This window comes from Rhyacophila brunnea, unplaced genomic scaffold (genome assembly GCF_057557595.1).
Source record: "Rhyacophila brunnea isolate RB1 unplaced genomic scaffold, BYU_Rbru_1.0 scaffold_20, whole genome shotgun sequence".
Classification (NCBI taxonomy): domain Eukaryota; kingdom Metazoa; phylum Arthropoda; class Insecta; order Trichoptera; family Rhyacophilidae; genus Rhyacophila; species Rhyacophila brunnea.
Genome location: NW_028232860.1, coordinates 13,240,572 through 13,262,668, shown reverse-complemented (window position 1 = coordinate 13,262,668; position 22,097 = coordinate 13,240,572). Strand labels below are relative to the sequence as shown.

The 22,097-nt window shown below is 33.2% G+C and overlaps 1 protein-coding gene across 2 annotated transcripts in view; it reads right to left on the bottom strand.

Annotated features, from left to right (window-relative positions):
- pxb (putative Hedgehog signaling attenuator pxb) overlaps positions 1-22,097 on the bottom strand; it is a 699,312-nt gene that overhangs the window by 453,959 nt on the left and 223,256 nt on the right. For both annotated transcript variants that reach the window (XM_085948240.1, XM_085948239.1), the window contains exon 4: positions 17,828-17,938. The gene's annotated coding sequence lies outside the window, so the exon portion shown is untranslated. The remainder of the gene's footprint in view (positions 1-17,827; positions 17,939-22,097) is intronic.

Below are 22,097 nucleotides of genomic sequence, written 5' to 3'. Positions count from 1 at the left end.
TTTTTTACAGCTCTATATTATACAGAATGACCGGTGAGTGGAGAAGAACACTGACAGATGGGCAATTAAATCATGACACGGCACTAATTCAGTTGTCTTCTTTCGCAAGGTTGGTAGTTCTGAGTCGGTAGCCATTTGCTTACCTGTTAAGACAGGTAAATTGTCGCAGAGCGGCTATGTCCGGCTGTTATCGATTTGCAAAAAGAGAAAAAAGCTCTTGACGTGTTTACTTAATCTTATGTTTAGTACGTAGCAGTAGAGAAAGCAGAATGCAGTAAAAAGTAATTTATTAATAAATACAAATTTAATATACACACAAATTGTGATAATTACTTGATATGTAATATAATTATTATTTTACTAACGTCCTGCGGGGATAGGTACCTACGTCATTACCTGCTTATGTGCACTCCATTCGAAGGAGCGGAAAATAAGGGTGGGAAACGTAATAAGTAATACGATCTTTATTAGTAAGGTTCCAAGAAGATTACATTTTTCACCTGCGGCACTGACAGTATAAGACTGCTTCAGTATACCCTTAAATGCATGACAGCAACCTTTTAATATAGGTACCTACCTAAATATTACTTTTCTAATTGATCATATTTAATGTTTAAGGCTATATATACCTCAGTTGAGGCATGGTCTAAAAAGATCGTGGCTAGGCGATGCGCGGATTGTGCAAATGACGTGTGCCGAACGAAATATAAGTTGTCATGTAAATCCAACATGCGTCCATTTAGTGTTATGTTTATTGTTCTATTAGTTTTCTTTTTCAAGTAAATGGGTAACGTTTTTTAGTCATCTTTACACGATTTAAGAATTAATACCCCCGTCGCCATCACGAAACAAATTGACGTATTCACACCTCGACGTTCGCTCTCCGAATGCCAGCGAGTCCAAAATTTCGTCGCGCCTATAGTTGAAAATTATTTGCCGTTTCACTGAAGTACCGTCTTAATAATATATTAACAGTGACAAAGTGTAAATAGATTTTATAAAATTTTATTCATACAAAAAATATAAAAAATACTTTATACACTTTGTTGCTAAAAGGCAACATCGTAAAATAATATAGGGGTAATGAAGCCATTTGAGGTAAAAAAAATCTTCTTTTTTGCATAGATAAGTAAAAAAAAAAACTAAATGAAATGTTGAATGTGTCATAAAGGAAAATAATACTTTATAGAATTATAGATTAATTTTGAATGATAATATTTAATTTGAGATAAGGCAGCTAAGATACCTAGTTAAAAAATTATAACAAATATCTAGACAATAAGTTTTCCTAAAATTTGAGGATTAAAAATTGAACTCGGCGAATTTTCCATTGGACTGATTTAATTTTGATTAACCATGTAAAAAAATACATTAAAATAACTTCTGAATAATAAATCGTCGCCTAGTTAAATGGTCCGAGAAACATGACAACACGAAAATACCACCGCAACTAAATAGGGATTATTAATAGCAGAAAAAACGACAAAGTTTTATGAACGCGAAAAAACACCGAAGTTACACGTCACAAGTGACAATGCTGAGTCAGGTTGCAGATATTATAGCTCAGCGTTTCCCAATTAAATTTAGCCACGGACCCCCGGTACAGGCCTACGTCGCAAACAAAAATTATACACGACGAAACTATTATTCTTCTGTTTTAACGGAACACAGTCGTGTTCACATCAGTAAATATTGATTATAAACTAAAATAAAGTTTGGACAGTTTACATTGTAAATATTGCGAATATTGATTAAGAATGGGCTTCACTACTTCCAATGAAAGAGTAAAATAAAGTCAGAAACTATTTCTACACAAATTTATTGATTAACCCTGAATTTTCACATGTTTTTCGCCAATAAGACGTAATCATTAATATGCATGTAAACCTTGTTTTTTATACTTTTTGATTACGTGCAGATATATATATATATAAGTTAGTCTGAGTTTTATAGAATACATGAATATGCTAGCGTGGCAAATAAATACCAGTAGCGAAGGGTGGAAGTAGACTGTTAACATCCACCATAAATAGTGCACATTAAACTTTTTCAGTAATACGGATTTGTTTTTTTTTTAACTAAGCTACAATAATTTACAAATTGTGTTTCATAGTTTTTTAAAAATCAATTAAACCCTGCCTAAACCAAACCATAATAGTTTTTGTATATTTTGGGTGATAAGACAACATTATGCACACTTTTTCATTCATACTTATTTTTTTTTAAATTCATTAAGCCCTTCCTAACCAAGCTATAATAGATAACAAATATTAATCTTTCTATAAAATATCCGAAATTATGTATGATTTAATTGGATAATTTTAGATACGAGTATAACATAAATAGACGAGTAATTTTTTACTATTATCTATTATGGCTTGGTCTTCGCAGAGTTTAATTGAATTTTAAAAATTATTCAACACCATCTGTAAATTGTATTCTTTTTTCAATGAAAATTAATACGTATGACTGACAGACTTTAATGTGCACTATATATGGCGGATCTTAACAGCCTACCTTCACCCTTTGCCACTGGCAAATACATGTGCCACAGGCGTAAAAGATCTAGATTCAAAGTCAAATATTTGTTTATTTAAAGTTGCGCGTTTATATTGCAAAGTCAACTACATAATATCTTGTCATCTGTTATGTCGGATAAATAAATGCAGTCACCGTGCCGTGCATACGTGTCTTTTAGGAAAGCGATTAGTTTTTCCAATTAATTATATTGTCATTGTGTTAATGTATCAGATTGAAATGCATAGATTAATTTTTATATATATATCGGATAGATTTATACAAGTGTGCGTACAGCGCGTGTAACCACATTGCAACTATTTGTTTCCCATGATACTAAATACGGAGAATAAAGAGCGTAACCAAGCACAGTCGTTTACGCGTCATTTCCGTTATGTATGTGTATTACCTATACCTACAGTTTAATCTAATTTGCAGATTCTGGTTTATAATTTACAAGGGTAGTTTAATATACAAGTTGTGCAGTAAAGGTGACCTAACCTAAATATCTTAAAAGATAAAAAAAATATGCCTGCAATATTTTTTACTTTTTATATTGTGTATTTTTGTGGGGAAATCTTAACTTCACCCTGCGGATCTGAGGATTTCGCGGAACGCCATTTGGGAAACGCTGTATATAACTTATTTGTATCCAGGCGGTTAACTTTTTATCTGTGAAATCGGTGACTTACAACAGTTACAGCGCGGGGACGTAAAGTATTTTGTTGACATCAGTGTAATATTTCATCACGTTTTTATTAGCAGCGTAAAAAGCCAAAAATAAACAAGGGTCTTGATTAATTCTTGTGTACTTATTGCAGGTTTTTGCGTGATTTTTTATGGCATTGACATCAGGAATTTAATATTTTAAAGCAGCGGTGCTTAATCTTTTTCGGTATAAATTTCAAAAATCCTTCAAAAATCTATTGCTTAGGATAAGTATCTAAGAATATTTTCTCACAAAAATACACGCATCGTTGAATGCAAACTTCTGTAACGCAACATGTAAAATTAAAACAATTAATTATTGTTCGTCAATTAAATTATACTAATAATAATATAAGTATCGCTGAAGACTGAAGAATATTTTTTATCGATAATGGTTTGTTTTAGGCAAGGATTAATGAATTTTAATAACTAGCCAGCATCTTCCGCGATTTGTATTCTTAGTTAAATGCACATAGACCACTATGCTAAAGGCGTCATACTTAATTGCGACCAATTTTAACTAATGTAATGGCTTTTAATACTCCTTGAAGCGCTTTCAAAATTATGTATGTCCAATAATTAGAATGTTACATTCTTAAATCTTGTGAATTATTCGTTGAATAAAAAAAATAGTTAGTTAATATTAATAATGTGTTGAATACCAAGTGATAAACTCATTTTATAAATAATCATGAATTACCACCAAATAAACACTGAATCTCGTGAAACGATAACAGAATTACTTTGTTCAAAGAATGTAGGGTTTATGTGTTTAGCAAGGACTGAAAAAATAATAGCAACTCTTGATATTGGATACGTTATGCCTTTTACCATACGGCCGTAAAAGGACTTTAAATAAATTACATACAATACCGCTGCGGCAACATCAAATAACGATACGGACAATATTGCGATCGGCCGAGGGTAGCGAAACCCACCCTAAACGGACATCAGAAAAGGGTTCAGTCTCGGCGGGGAACTCCCAAACAGTCACGTAAACCCACCTACGCTCTACGTGTTGAAATAAGGCCCCAGAAAAAACCGCACGCTCATATTACACTGAGTGACGCTATTCATTTGTACCATATTCACAGTTTTAAAAAGAGCATTATTGCTAAAGAGTTTGTCCGGCTTTTTGAAATCATTTTCTTTGCATATGACTCACGTAGAACCTTATGTTATTGTTATTATTATTAACTTAGGTACCTATGAAACATTATAGGTACATCTTTCTTCTCAGTACGGCCACAAAATTTAATAAAAAACAAAACTACCTACCTAGTCCTACTAAATTAACATATTGACAAGTGACTAAATACTATTTTTCAGCAATGCGTACTCCGGTCGTGACTCCCAATCCTCACCTCCGTAACTTGGTAATTGATGAGAATCACGCGCGTATATTGGATTTGTCGGTATTATATTATAGAGTTTGTTTCGCAATTCATCTACCTGAGACGATATTATACACGAAAAGTTACAGTGCCATGCCAAGGAGTCATTGTGGCTCCCACTCCTCACCTCCGCAATTTGGTACTTGATGGGCACCGCGAGCGCGACTATGATTCACCTGCATTTAGAGTTAGGTTTCGGGAATTTACCGACGGGTATTCTCGAGAAATTTTCGAGATTTTCCATCCCGAATCTCGAGAATTGAAATTTTTAACATTTTAGGAAATCCCGGATCTCGAGAATCTTTTCTCGGGATTCGGGATTTCTTTATTATCAAATTTTAATTGAAAAAACGATTTTCTATATGAAAAAAGTGGACAGAAAACACAAAACGTTCAAAGATTGATCGGGGCATTTAACACAATTAAGCCAACATCGACTCAAAATGAGCACAATTTTTCCAACATCAGGGAATTTTGTGTCTCAAAAGCGTACGCGATTGTCATACGCAGCGATTGACAGTTTGTGTTTTTTTAATATCCCATTTTAATAAGTAATGTTTTGAACTATTTTTTTTTCCCAATTATATTTTGTTTGTCTTCTTACATAAATAAAAAAAATCATATTTTTTTGGAATTTGTCTGTTTTTACACTGATTTTAGGATTTTTACAGGTTTTTTTTTAAATTTCCCGATATCTCGAGAATTCTCGAGGACTCTTTTCTGGGAATCCAGAATCTCGAGATTGAGATTTTCTCGGGAAATACCCAACTCTACCTGCATTATATGATATACCTACCTACTTACACGCCAAATTTTGTAATTCGTCTTCCCAAGACGATGGAAAGTATACACGAAAATATATTCGTTTTTACTTTTATGACACTGGTATAATAATATACGAAGATGGCGAATGAATAACTATATACTCATAAGTACATAGTTGGTTATAATATTATTTCACAATGACGAATAATGTCAAATACCTTTCTATTGGAAATTGTGACAGATACCACGTATTATTATTATAATATTAAAGAATATTTCACTGTTGAATAAAATCATACGGATCGAATGGCACATAATCTATGGTGTCTTAGCGTGTTGTTTGTCACATTTTAATCGCAATCCAAGCTGTTCGATATTATTCAACAATAAGACTAGCTAATCGATTCTTTTGTTTGTTGACTATAAACCGTTACTAAGCGTATCAATTTGCTCCTAGCTCTTACTGTTTGAATCCAAGAAACTCTGAGAAAATGAATTTTGGGGCATAATTTCTGGTAGTCAATATAATAAAAAAGGTAACCGGACAAAACAGAACATGATAAAACAGAACATGACAAAACAGAACAGTGACAAAACAGACTATGATAAAACAGAAAATGACAAAACAGAACATAAAAAAGACCAGTGACAAAACAGAACAGCCAGGGGAAAAATGAAACGTTAATTTTTGTGGAATGTATTTAGGTTAGGTTAGGTCATTATTTCGTTGTATCTAGTCAGCCAATCATTTTGAACATATTATATTGATTAAGATGAGATATCCTAAGCTTGCCGGCAAAGTTTCGTTTATTTGAGGCTCTCTAGCGATTAGGAATGCAGAAATTAGGTATATAATTTGATTTATTATGGCGTATTGAAAATCTGTGCTATTAAAAATCTATCAACATAAATAGAAATAGGACCATTTTAATATTACATTTATATTTTTCCTGAAAGGTCATAGTTATATTTATCGTTGTTCTGTTTTGTCACTGTTTTGTTTTGTCATGTTCTGTTTTGTCATGTTCTGTTTTGTCACTCTTCTGATTTGTCATGGAACCAATAAAAATACATTAATGTAGTGTAGTTATGGTGCAGAAACCAACCTCGTAGACAGACATGTTTTATTGTTTAGACATAACACTTGATTATATCAATTCGACTGAAAGATTCAGTTTATATTAAATAACTAGTGATGTTTAGTTCAATTTAACTGAATTGGATCGTCCAGTATAATACAGTAGGTCCGACCATAGAGTATTGTCTCTATTTATTATTTGACCGGACGTGGAAACGGGCCGTCCCCGAGGCGTCGTGACGGCATAACTTAAAGCGCGGGAAAACTATATGATTACATTCAAATTGTCGCTGGGAAAAAGGCGGGAAAACTAACGTAGTTTCATGCATACAGATACGAATTTAGGGTTATCGCAGTTTGTTTGTGTAAAAAACGATTCTTTGTTTTGAATTTGCTCTTAAAAAAAACAAAGTTTACCTCACTGGACAATTCATTCTCAATATGTATGTATCTAGAGTTACACTATTCAGAATGGCAGTGGCATAATAGAAAAAATGAAATAATTATAATATAAACACCCAGGCTTTGAGAAAATTACTTAAATATAGTGTAACTTCACTTGGATCAAACTCGGAGCGCCTGAGATATAATATATAACAAGAGAGAAATATAATTTTACAATTAAAATACCTGCTCTAGATTTGGTTTACACGGCAAAAATATAAGTTGACGGATTGGAATTGAAACATGATAACCTGTTCACAACGCCACCCTTGTTTCGACGTTTCGAAACGAATGACATATGCGTGATTGTTCATTTAAATATTCACTAAAACAATATACTATGGTGAATTAGTGAACTTGTCTATTACTTAAATAATTACGATAAGATGCCATATTGGGAATCCATTCCGACGATCATTATCACCGCGTATTGTCATATTATTACATTTAAAGTTAAGCCATTCGGATTTGAACTTTGTAAACCGTAATAGGATTTTGCCAGAATAACACTTCTACTGACTCTATGGTAGATGCCGATTTGATACATCAATATTTTGAGAGGTACCTAATACGTGATCTGTGATAATATTCGAATTTCGCAAATTTACCGTCATTGATCGTGAGTAGGGAATCCAATCCCGAGCCAATATTCTGATCCCGGGATTACAATTTGACAATCCCGGGATCCCGGGACTGGTCCCGGGATTGGCATTTTTTCCATTGTTAATATAAATTTTTATATTTACAAATTACATTGATAAAATCAGTCAAAAATAAATCTAGTATAATTTATACAATTTAAGACATTTATTGTTAATATTGTATACGTTCAATCTTGTAAATACACAAGTTTAACAGAGTAAATAATATTGTAATTGAAATAATCATGTGAATTTAATAGGATATGGCTGTTTCTGATAGTATAGACTTAATGAATGGATTAGCGAGATTTAAAATATTAAAGCAAATAATCATGGCGTGCTTATGGCCTTTCCGCTTCATAAATCTAATTAGTCTGACAAATTTGAAACTGCCGTAAAACGTATGATATCATGCTGGAATTGCTTTGTTAAAAATGCGAAGCATTGTTTTTTCCAATCTTTCCATTTTTAATAATTTACGTGAAAAAATAAAATGAATCGGCAACCTACACATGGGTATAAATCAAACTTCATTCAAACTCAGTTTATTTCTAATGTAGTTATTTTTTATTAAAAGTATTTTTTCTGTTATATTTTCGCTTTTATTTTATTTTCCATAAAAATTGATTAAAAAAATCAATCCCGAAATCCCGGGATTATGTTTATCAATCCCGGGATTCATAGGTATCGAAAATAGCTCGGGATCCCGGGATTGGAATACCTAATCGTGAGTGTGTAACTATACTTGATGGGGACTCACTCGCTGGCATATATTTTACTTTGGAAGGAATCATTAACAACACTTATTTTTCAATTTTCATGAAACTTTCCCTAAATATCATTTTTAAAATAATAATTTGTATCAACAGAAACAGGGTATATTGACCGTAACCCAAATCCTCTTCTTATACATACTGGCCTGTACAAATAAAACTTTTGCTTCACCGTAAGAGCAAAGCAAAAGCGGCATCGGACAGGGGTGGTATGCGGGTACATTTTTACGATACCACCCCCTTCATACTATAAACAACAACAGTTTAGGTATTCACAAAACATGTTATTAAATAAAATATATCGTATGATTAAGGCCGATTTTTATTACATCTGAAACAATGTATTTATAATTAACTACGCATGTTGAATCCGTGAAATATATCCATGAAGAATTTCATTGAACATTAACAGCGCGCGCCTACAACAACGTCTTTTGTAAGAAACATGTAATCCGAGTAAATTGTGTACTAGAGTCTGTCTTCTATAAAGTGTCGTGCGGTTTCAGTATTCAGCACTGCATTCCCTCTCATCCTTTTCGATTGAAAACTTGCAACCAACAGTCGAACGCGATGGCACAATGGTTTCCGCCCGCAAACGACGTGACGTGAACGCCAGCTTATAGAATACAGACTCTCAAGTCTTGAGAATATCAAGGTATGGAGATATATGAAGTGAGGTAAAGCCGGATTACCGTTGTTGAAGTAATAAGGAGAGGTAAGGTACGCACGGGGCTAAGTGGGGTTCACTGTGCGTAGACGAAATCTGGTGGGTAGCCCACCGACCGGCCGTGTATAGACCGTCGCGCCGAATTGCACTGACCTAGCGTCAGATAGGCGGACGTTATTAAAAAAGTAAGAATTGGGTTATATTATTATGTTAAATAGGATCAACAACAACCTTTTTTGACAATATGACCCTATTTTCTATGACACCCCACTCCCTCAACCAGAAAGTGCAAAGTTAAAAATTGCAGCTCTTTAAAAATGACAAAATGATAAAATCACGTATTACCTAATGAAATATTTATACTACACATGAAACAGAGCTCAATATTCTGATGATTAGTTGCATGATGTAATATAATTTAACGTTGAAACAACCATTGCATAATAATTCCACCACGTGTTTATTGTTAATATTGTATTCAATTCAAATATGCAGGTTTTCATTTATACGTTTTTAAATAAGTACTTCGTTTTTGTAAAAATATTCAGTAAAAATATGACTCACTTAATGGATATTTCGCCCCATTCTGCGAGTCAAGCATGCAGGGAAAAGTGAATTTATCAAAAGGTTATATTTACTTTTATGTAAAAGTAAAATATACTTACTTATTTTTAGACATAATAATATGTAATATATTATTGTACTTATAGTATACTATTATAGTGTCTAAAAACGCCTACGTTATCGTTGGACATACTATATTTATTTTTAGTTGTAGGAAAAACTTTTCCAAACTGACTCATTTTGATCGCCCCCTGTTTTGTCAACGCTTTGAGTCCATTTCGTATAGGAATTCCATAAATTACTATAAATCATGAATCCTTCCAAGTTATTTATATATACATATTGTATTATTTATTAAAAAACTAAATAAGGATAGTATTCTCAATAAGTTTTTATAATTATAATTCAGATTAATTGATTATTAAGGTTTAAAATTGAGAAAAATTAGTAGGATGAAAGGAATCCTTATATGAACCAACCACTTCTAAACCAAGGAAAAACTTATGTTGTAATTTTTTTCATGGGATTAATAGGAAATCTTTCACGAAGAAGCAGGGGGAATATTAACGACCCTTCGAGAGATAAGAAGTATGGAATTATTCACTAGCGGGTAGAAAAAAATGATTTTTTTTTATGAATATCAGAATATTATATTTTATTAACAACAACTTTACTGTCAACATAGCCCCTTGTGGAACCCGATTCCCATAGGGCTACTTTAGACACAAAACTGTAGATTTCGATGGTAGTGTAAGTTATTGCTCATAATTCGAATGCAATATGATAAATTGCTTGTAAAACATATTTATTGTTGCATATTTCGATAAATGGTAATAATTTAAATAAATATGCAATGGAAAATCTTTATTTGTTAATAATCAATAACTTGCACCACTATCGTTATTCGCAATTCAGTGGCGCCTTGACTATATGGGAATGGGACGACTGGCCTCCGGACAATTGGACGCCGCACTGTCGTAGACACGTATACAGAGCGTAGACGAGGTATTTTAATCAGTTTCTATCTACTACTTAGTAGTTTAAATTCATTTTACTCTTAACATAACGTATTCTTTATCGCGGATTGAGAACTACCATGCCTAAGGCTTTATATATAATAAAAAACTCTTTTTTCGTTGGATCTTAAACATGTGCACGATTAAATCATTATTTACGTGTGCATATATAAATTCTCACGAACTATTCAATCATAATATAATAATAATTTAAATATAAATAATAATATTAAATATTATTTTAAAGTACCTATATTATGTAGCTAACGTCTATTATTTTAGAATTGCGTGGCGTCCAGTTGTCCGGTGCCAAATCGTCCTAGACCCGACTATATACCTTGCCGATTTCCGTAGCGTGGTACAAACTGTAATCGTAGTGTAAAATATAATACCGGCATTTCAGTAATGCATCTTATGGGAGAAAATGTCGTGTGGTAAGGGAGATGCTATTTGATATTATTACATTATATAACTATTCTTAAGAATTTGTAAATACGTATATTAATAAAACTCTAAATACAAAAATACAGTAAATGCTACATTCATTTGTTCTGAAAATTGTCTGTCATCGCATACATAAGCGAAACGGCAAAAATTTTCAACAGTAGGTGGGACGATATTTCGCTTTCGTCACCAATCGCCGAGCGGCATTCGAGCACGTCGATTTTTTTGTGATAGCGTCGTAAGAATATATTCTTATATTGTGAAAAGATGACTAAAAAACGTTATGCATTAACTCGAAAAAGAAAACATGTCAATGAATATACTTATTATTATTATTACTAATATAACAATAAACGTAACATTAAATGGACGCATGTTGAATTTTTATGACAAATTAGGTTCGGTTCGGCACGCGTCGTTAGCACAATCCGCGCGTCGCGTAGTTGCGATCTTTTAAGACCATACCTCAGCTGAGGTATAGCCTTATATTTAATAATATTATAACATGTGTAGTTTCTGCATGACAATAAAATCACACTTATCGGAACCGTATTTTCTATATTATATAGTAAAACTTCAGTCGTCTCACAGTTAAACTTACGACTATATGCTTGCATTGTCAAATATATATAACTAATTCCAGGATTTCGGTATTGTTGATTCCAGGTTTTAAGACAAAATAATAAACAAATCGATCGGGATCCCGGAACTGCTAACCCTAGTACGCACTGACAGTGAAACAGCGTCCCGGCGCCGCCGCCGGGTTAATGGTGGGGCGTCGCATAACAGTTAGTGTGAGGCATCGCCGCGTAGGATGCCTCCGTCATTAATTACGGCCGCAACTTTTGCACTTTGCATGATTTATATGGAAACATGTCGACGCAAATGTCCCGGCGACTTCTTGAAATGTGCCACATGATTTATAGGCGAAGATGTTTTGCCCGACGCACTATTATTAACTCGCATGTATGTCTGACTTCTGTCTCCTGCCTGTATTATTTTGTTAAGGAATTACAGGATTATGGAGACACTTTAATATAGAATTTTATGAATTTAATTTGTATGAATAATATAATAAACAAGCGGTAAAGTAAGTAAATAAAATACTGAGGTAAGTGAATTTGTTTTCTTTTAATGCTATTAATTAATTATTAATGAATTATTCATTTAACCACTCGTCTAGCAGCAAGATAGGTATACATTTATATAAAATAGAAGTCAGTCACAAAGGACAAAAGTAGGATAAAAGTATTATTAGAAATAATGAATTACTTTGATGATGTTAACTACAAATAATATGCGTGAAAAGCCATTGTATTAATTTATTAGAATAAACAACAGAATAAACCATTTTAATTGTCTTGCAATAAAAGCCCAATGTGTCTCTATGTTTGGGTAGACAAAGTCACGGTGTTTAGCAGATGTACGTGAAAGTAAAGAAATATGGACAAAGGAAAGTGGAAAAGGCCTTCATTCGACAGTGAATCGATTCCGATAGATGCTTATATAGTAGTTATAATTACAACATATATATTATTAAAGATCGGGATGGTTTTGTTCGCAAAATACATTTTTACGGATATTTAAATAACTAATCCACTGATAAGAATTTTATAATGAATTAATAATAAGAAAACTCTCTGTTAAAAATATGGTAAACTAAATTTACATAGGTTAAAAAAATACATTAGATACTTTGGGTTATATAAAATTAATGTAAATAATTGGATTTAAATAATAGTTATAATGAAATTAGGTATCTACATAATGAAAAGTACCTAATAGTTTTAAATGACAATTATTGTCGGAAATATATTATAATATAATAAAACACAATAATATGTAGGTACTTAGTATTAATTCCACATCATTTAATATTAATTTGGACCGACTTCGACCGCTTCAATGTTAGTTACATTGTCAATTAAAGATGTTTATTAAAGAAAGGGGAAAGTTAAATCAAATAACTAATATGGTTTATATTGTGTAAACTGTAAACCGACAAAAATGAACCTCAAATTATTAATTGTTAGTAATAAAAAAATCGTTGAAAAATACTGGATAAATGCGAAAAGATATGTTTCAAACTTAGAAAAAGTTACTTTCTAAAAATTTCAAATTGTGGCTAAAAATGTCTAGAATATAGCTTGTATTTAATTATGTATTATTACGGCATGGATGATTAAATTAGCGCGACATTACGAAAAGTCATTTCTGTAATAAGTCTGTCAATCAAATGTCGTTTTTGAAGAAATCAAAATAAATCTTTTATGTACAAATAAATTATTAAACTGAACCGTATCAAAACCTAAATAGACTTCGTCAACTTTAGTTTAAGACTCCGTACAGAATGAACTCCGTTTATAATAAAAATGTCAGCTTTCGAGATTGGCGGAGGGAAAATAATACAGAAAGAATAATGCCTCTCTTCTGGCAGCAGAAGAGAGAGAAAAACTTGCGTAGGTCTGAAAAAGTAGGTCAATATATGGATGACAGGTGCCGCAAATAATATTATGAAACTTTTTCCAGGGACATTACTATTCCACAAACAGCAGTTGGTGGGATTTGTTCTGGCATTGCTGCTAAGAAATTCTGGATTTTCTGTTGGTGTTGTAGGAAAAATAAAGGATTAGAAGTTATGTGGAATCAGTGGAAAATTGTCTCTGGCGTTGTATTTATAAATTTACGTAATAAAATTATATCGATTATAATGTATTTTCCGTTTTAATATTATAATGCCAATGGAGAAGACTCCATACCAGGCGATTATTTTAAGCTGACATATAATAAATAACTAAGACAAATCATAGATAATATTAATACTTTCGACCGAAGGTACTTGATGGAATTTGAATTTAAATTCTAATGGATTCAAGCTCTGTACTATTCCATTTAAGTCGTTTTTTGCGACCCGGGTTTCGCCTTTCGGCATCTTCAGGCGTCGTGTACACTCACCAAAGGCAAACACACACTGACAACGAACACCCTTAACTATACCTTATATAGTAAAACAATACAATAAAATAGGTAAAAACTCCATTACCTACCTATTTAGTCAGAAATTACAACAAAAAGTACAATAAACAAATTATGAATAGCTGAAGTGTCAGTAAAAAATCCAATTAGTAAAAACCCTATCTTATTAATAACAATACACTGGACAGCATATTATTATAATAAATCGTCAAACCTAATAATAGGTCAAAATTCTTTATAACAATAAAAAATACTACACTCAAGAGGTGTAAATCGTCAATTCTAAGAAAAATAATTAATCGAGTTAACTAATGAGATGTCTATAATAATACTACTTACAAGGTACCTACTTTTATTTTTATAACATTATTTTTAACTTTGTTTGATTGACTAAATTTAATTGGCTAAATAGGTAGGTAATGGAGTTTTTACCTACTTTATTGTATTGTTTTACTATATAAGGTATAGTTAAGGGTGTTCGTTGTCAGTGTGTGTTTGCCTTTGGTGAGTGTACACGACGCCTGAAGATGCCGAAAGGCGAAACCCGGGTCGCAAAAAACGACTTAAATGGAATAGTACAGAGCTTGAATCCATTAGAATTTAAATCATAGATAAAAAAATAACAACAGACAAGAGAGATTAGCAGATCCATAACATCATACGTCTCTGAGAGAATACATATACATATGCATAGATAATTATAGTCACAGTATATCCAAATAACAAATAAGGGGTAATCTAAAGTTTTTTTCTTATATACTTTAATGGTGTTTGACCTTGAGACATGATTTACTGTCTGCTTCAATATATTAAATGGGTAAGGTTTAAGGCGGTAGAGCCTATTCTTAGTTTATGTATTTTTTTATATTTACCTATATCTACCCCAGGTGAGCTCTGACTGGCTTAGCGGATAGAAAGTACAGCTAACGCAGCCGCAAACTTTTTGGCCCAAGTTCGATTCCGGTTCGGTATCACATCTTTCTTTAAATATCTATTTTAGTGCATGTTGTCTTTTTTAGTGAAATATATTTTATAAAAAAAGTTAAATACTTATATGTTTAGTAAATTGTAACAGTAAAATACTGAAAATGAAACAAAATTTAAATTTTATTCCCGTAAATATGGCTGTCCATACTCTCACCGCGAGGGGTCCCGGGTTCGAATCCAAGGTCTGCAAATTCAAATATTGTTTTTCAATATGTATTTGGACCCACTAATAGGGAAAGCAAATAATCTGTTAATACAACCTCCATTCTGTGCAGGCCAATGACATTAATGTACAACGCACTCAATACAGAAGCTAGCAAGTAAATTCGCACATGCATAGGTAGACGTAACGCAATTTCCATTGTGCAATATCACGCATCGGGAATTTATAGCAATATCACTTTTATTGTAATGGCGTTAGAACAGTGTTTCTAGTGTCAATGTTCATTTGAGCGAACTCATTCGAACCGAACTATTCGGCAGACCGACAAAAAGCACCGGGAATTTATAGCAATGTCACCTTTATTGTAATGGCATTAGAACAGATTATGCCATTCGGCAGACCCGACAAAAAAGTGAGTGTCATTTTTTTTCCAGATGCTTCGTCCATATTAATGTCATTGGTGGAAGGGAATATGATCTTCTTAGGATCGAACATTGTAAAGAGGACATTTTCTGTTACCTATTACAGCCTAACTTTCTACAACTGACACCATTTGCCACTGTTATGTAGATAAATAAATAATATAATGGTTTCTCACCAAGGATTAACAATTGATAGGATGTAAGTAATAATTGTGTGGTTAATTCATTTGAGAAAGTCTTAATTTAAACATTCTAACGTCACAATTTAATAAGATATACGAAAAATTCCAACAGTTGTACGTGGCATGGGCTTGCTATGCCTGAAAGTGAAATGTGGGAGGGGGTTATTAAATAGCGACGTTAAAGAAAACTGACGATGCGAGAAAATGCGCCCGAAAAGAAAGTGTTAATTTCCCGGTTGGTTAGGTGACATTGTGCAAAAGCACTGCACTGGACGCCCGACGCTTAAATTTGACATTTCTCACAGTAAATAGAGGATCTTTGTCTTCAACGTTAATTAATTTCCATATATATAACTTGTACAACAATACTATAATTATACAGCATTATAGTATGATATAGTATTTATAAAATAGAAACACTTCCTGTTTTAGTATTTTTATTTAGAGTTGACAGAGATTAATCAACATTAATAACAGAGAATCAGTCAATCATCTGAATATAAAGGAACAGCAACGGCTCTCGACAATATGTCTGAGAAGAATTCTGCAGTTTTTTTGGACCCGACAACCTGGAGAGGCTGGTAGTTTTGGGTGGCCTCCAGGGAAGTCGAAACAGAGGAAGAGCGTCTGCGCGCTGGAGCGACCAAGTGAAAGAGCTGACTGGGGGGCACCATCCATTCTGCCCTGAGAGAAGCGGAAGATCGAGAAGGATGGAAAGTCTTGGTCGCCTTGACGAAATTCAAATGTGGTCACGATCCTCAGCCATGAGTGCACGACCAAGAAGAAGAGAACAGAGAATTCTTCAAACGTTACACTAAAACAGATTAACAAGATAAGATGACTGGCTCGACCAAATAACCAGATGAACTTGCCAAAGGATTAGTTCAGTTCAGGTAGGTGTCACATTTGACAACTAGAAACCACACTTATCAGTAGAAACAAATCTCGAGAGTGTAAGTATTTATTCAACTATTTTAGTATTTGTTCAGAATTTGCAGAGATTATTCAACAATAACAGAGAATACTTTTACACGAAAACAGATTAACAAGATAAGATAACTGGCTCGACCAAATAACAGGTGCTTAGTTTCAAAATAGAGGACCTGTATGATCAAAAAAGACAGAGCTTAACAGACTAAGCTGACTGGTTGTAATACTGTGAGAAATAAAAGTTACGGAGTTAACATAGAGTTAAATCTTAATCCGTCTACATAGCGCTTGCGGCGTCCAGTCAATAGGCCGTGCCATCTATGGGTTTCTTTTAGAAGTCACGCCACTACAGCATTTAAATAAATAGGCTCTGTAAGACAATATCTTCCAAAACATTTAAATTGAATGATTATTTAAACATGAGCCTAACGTATAAACAATTGAAGGCTACCCAAGTATTCGAAAACTAAATTCTACAAAGAATACTTGGACAGGTTAAGAACAAAACAAAGGTGGCACATTCGTATGAATGCTGAACTCTGCGAACAATCTCAATCCAATATGGTCAATGTCTTGATTGGTCTCTGATGGATTCTTGAAGGAACCCCTGAGCCGCCCCCGGAAGAGATGGACGGTTAATGTCAAGATGAACGCAAGGGGCTCAATCTGATTTACTGAAGAGAGAGCTCCAAATAGAGATTCCTGGAAGACGATTGTTAAGTACCATTGTAAGATAGTTTATATACCTAATTATAATGTTATGAAAATTTTATGAAATATTTAAAATGCTCAGTGAGTGTAAAAGTAACCAGAATGCATTGCTTTTTCCGAGACTGAACTCTTGTTTTGTTTGATTAATTTTCGGAGTATATTCATTATTAATTTCTGTAACACGTGAATGTGCATGTGTCAATAAAAATGGTATTAATATTGAATCATTTAACTGTTTTTTTTTTCAATTGAGATTGTCCTAAGGATAACATCGTTCTTGCTATAAATATAATTGTGGAAATATGTACGAAATAAAATAAAAATATACCTAGCATTATGAACCTTTCTCGTAAGTAATTAGTTAAATCCTTCTCTCTAACTGCTATATTTAACTAAAACACAGTTAAATACAAAATTTTAAATAATATAATAATTATTAACTCACCGTAAAATTTTCAGGGCAGATGTCAAGGCCTGTTTTGGCCCTTCCTGACCTCTGGAAGATCCTCATGGGACAGTCCCAGATCTTCCTTTATCCAGCCATGAAATTGTCCTCCTGTAACAATTTAACGAATGATTATGTTAACAATATTTTATTTTGTAGTTAACTACTATATGTTATAATTAGTAATTTTAATTACCTACAAGATACCTTAGTGCACAATTAAATAATATCGTAATCCACAAAACAGCTGGATTTTGTTTGCTAAGTTTTAAAACAAATATGTATCAGTAATAAACCAAAGAATTTTGATTGCGACACGAAAGATATTTATGAAATTTTAGTATTACCATGCTCTTGACGAAAATTCTGGATTTTTTAATATGCATATATTATATTCATTATCAAGGTTTGAATTATTAGTCACATAAAAATATATTCTGTAAGTTGGACGATTAAAACATGACTCCGTGGGTAATACTATCTGCGATAGGGGAATAATAATTTATTTATTTAAGAAAACAAAACATTGTTGACATAACAAATTAAAATTCAGGACGTTCACATGAGATTTACATTATAACAATTAATGGTACAGCTCGGTTATGAGGAATACAGCGGAAAACACATTTTGAAAATACCCGATATACTGGATTATTAGTTTGGGTTAGTTTAGGTTAGGTTAGGTTGGGTTAGGTTAGGTTAGGTTAGGTTAGGTTAGGTTTGGTTATGTTAACCTAACAAATAATTCAGTATATCCTCTATTTTCAAAATGTGTTTTCCGCTGCATTCCTCATAACCGATCTGTAACCAATTAATATTACTCTCACAAATGAGAAGAAAACAATAAAAAAACATACTTAAACAATTTTATACAGTAAATTAGCGTTTCAAAAACAAAATTCACGGCATTAAAGATGTCTATGTCTTTAGGGAGCGCATTGACTAGTGTTGCACCCCTCACTAATGGTGCCTGATAGATAGATGGTGGCATGGCTGTGACCACGTAGATAATTGACAGGTGCATATTTAAATTCTTTAGGACGCCAGGATTGGAAACAATCCCTTGTGATAGCTGACATAAATGTGTCAAGAGCAAAAGTGATCTACGAGATTCAAGAGAGTGAAAAGTGAGCATGCCTTGTAGAAAGAAAGAATGTAATCGTTTGACGAATAATTATTATTGAAAGGAAAATAACACAATGTACATAATATGCTGCATTTTCGAATGGTGTTATTTCCGTAAGAAAATAATTAAAGGATCATACAAATATGTTATCATTGAGACTATGAATCAGTGCATTTAATTAAGATTCTTCTTATTTCTGTGGCATATCCATTTTTAGATGTCTGTAATCCAGTGGCAATGGGTGGATGTAGTCTGTTAAGATCCGACATAAATAGTGCACATTAAACTTTGTCAGTCATACGTATTTGTTTTTATTGAACCAAGACTACAATTTACAGATGGAATCGGTTAATTGAAATAATTACAAGATAAAAAGAACTTTTTATATCCTACAACGTTTTTAAATTTTTTGTTGAACCATATAAACTTGACTTGACTAGCTTAAACGATCAAAAAAATTTGTACTTGACATGTCATATTGATTTCCATAGTAACGCACGTATATATTAATAATTTAGTTGCTAGGACCTCAGACCCCTAGCAACCAATAATGGTGTCGAAATAACTTATCATACAAAACATAATTAACATAAAATGAATTCAATTCTATTTAAAGATGGCTAAAAGTATTAAAAAATTGCATTGGCATCGTGTTCTGATATATTCTAAAAGTTTGTCTAGCTAGTCGGAAAGTTAGTTAAAAATCGATTGCCAGATTTATACCGGACAAAGAACCACCGGACAAAAATAAGAATACGAGCTAAGAAAACGTTCTAAAAAATCAATTAAATCCTGTATAACCAAACCATAACAGTTTTGGTATGCTTTGGACAATCCGACAAGCACACTTTTTCATTCATACTTATTTGTTTTCGTTTAATTAAGAATACATTTATGACAATGTTGTTTGTCAGCTTTTTTTTTAAATTAATTAAGCCCTTCTAAAACTATGCCATAATTATACAAATATTATTATATCTATAAAATATCCAAATTTATGTATGATTTATTGTCATAATTATAGTTATTACAACGTTTTTCTTAGCTCGTATTCTAATTTGTCCGGTGGTTCTTTGTCCGGTATAAATCTTGCAATCGATTTTTAATTAACTTCCCGACTAGCTAGACATTTGAAACTTTTAGAATATATCAGAACACGATGCCAATGCATTTTTTAATCGAGCCAGGATGTTATTCTTTTGCCAGGGTCTCGTTTACCGAAAATCTTCCCTTAAAAGAAAAGATGCAGAAGCTGATATCTTTCAGGATACATATCGCATTGCCTGAGGTTATTATTATTTTTCAAATATATCCCGCGGTGTTATTGGTTTATAATTGACGAGGTGTATACCTTAGGTTGAAATTATTAACTTGCCAGTATAAAAAAGGTGTTTTGATACTAACACGTGTATCAATTATACGGTATCATTTCGTACAATCGATATTATAATCAAAACTACTTTATTGTAATATACAATGCCGAATATACCACAATAATAATAAAAAAGATACACCTTTATTGTATCGACCACAAAGTTCAACACTCGAAACGCAGTAAGCAATAAATAACATAATTAATAAATTGTAGCCAAGACATTTTGATCCACTCGTAATTTACTGAAGATTTTATGGGGCTATAAAAAGGTCTTGCATCATTATTATCTTGTCATACACAACGAGGTTTTTTGAGGGGTTAAATAACTCCATAAGATGGTAGAAGTATATTAATTATAATGCCACACTACCGACAGTTAATTGCTGGATCATAACTCAGTCCGAATTAGAATAGCATAGCTGGAACATAGACGCTGTCCCGCTTTGAAACTTCTTTCGCCGAGTTCGCAGTACCTACAGCATGCAGGCGCGCAGACGAAGGAGAGGGGGGGGGGGGGGGGTTGAATCCGAACCGCTCCCAGAAATGTAAAAATGATTGAGGATCGTGACCCGGATGATTTGACTGTCAAAACGTATTCTCAATGGGTTGGCTCCACTCCTCTCGGAATTCTATGACACGCAATGTCTGGGTGATGCAATGTAATGGTGCAAATATCTGGCGCATCCTATGTATATCTTAAAGAAAATAAAGCGCGGATGACACAAACGGACTCTAAATAGTCTAATAATTATGACCGTCAAGCCACGCGCATTCGATAACCACCTGTGGATGGAACACCCTTAGTTAAACCTATAGGTCAGATTTTATCGTAGACTTAATGTGTAGAGTGTATGGGTATGTTGAATGTAAATGTAAGTCAGGAATACTGCTGTTGAAAGCGAAGTAGTAGTAGGGGTAAATGTGGAAGTCAGTGGCACCTACTAGACTTTGTTAACCCTGCCTTAAAAATTAATAAAAAATATTATGGATAATTTTTCCAAACGGTATATAACATTCATCATCATCGGCCGGGGTAAATCCACTGCTGGATGACGGCCTCCCCAAGCTTTCTTCAACTCTCTTGGTCCTGTGTCGTTCGCTGCTACGTATTTCCGCCGAACTTTACCAGTTCGTCAATCCAGCGGCTTTTAGGGCGATCCTGTGGCCGTTTCGTGCCCCTTGGGTACCACTGGATGACGGCATTTGTCCAGCGGCCGTCCTTTCGGCGAGCAATGTGCCCCGCCCATCTCCATTTCAGCTGTTTGGCAACGTCTATTACATCGCGTACTCTTGTCTGATTCCTAACCCATTCGTTTCTCTTACGGTCCTTTCGCGTGATGCCCAACATGTTGGGCATCACGCGAAAGGATATAACATTAATACCTAATATATTTGTCAATAGGGTGTAACATTTTTACAATCATCGGTGATAATGTATTTTTAACGGTTTATATTTTTAATTTGGAGTGGATCTGTGTTTTTATAATGACCTAAATGAAGAAAAAACGTTATCAATGGATAGTGTCATGATTAAAATGAAATTGCATTAGATTTCCACTAAAGATTATAATTATACAGCAGTATAATTGTGAAAGGACCAAAGTAGGAAGTGGTTCTCGTCACCCTACAACGGCGAATCTAAAAGCTTGTAGACATCTTTATTCAGCAGAGGATTAATACAGGCTAACGATGATACCCAAATAGATTAAATTAATATACATTAATACAGTTATTGTACCGTTATGGTATATCTTTAAATTTACTCTAAA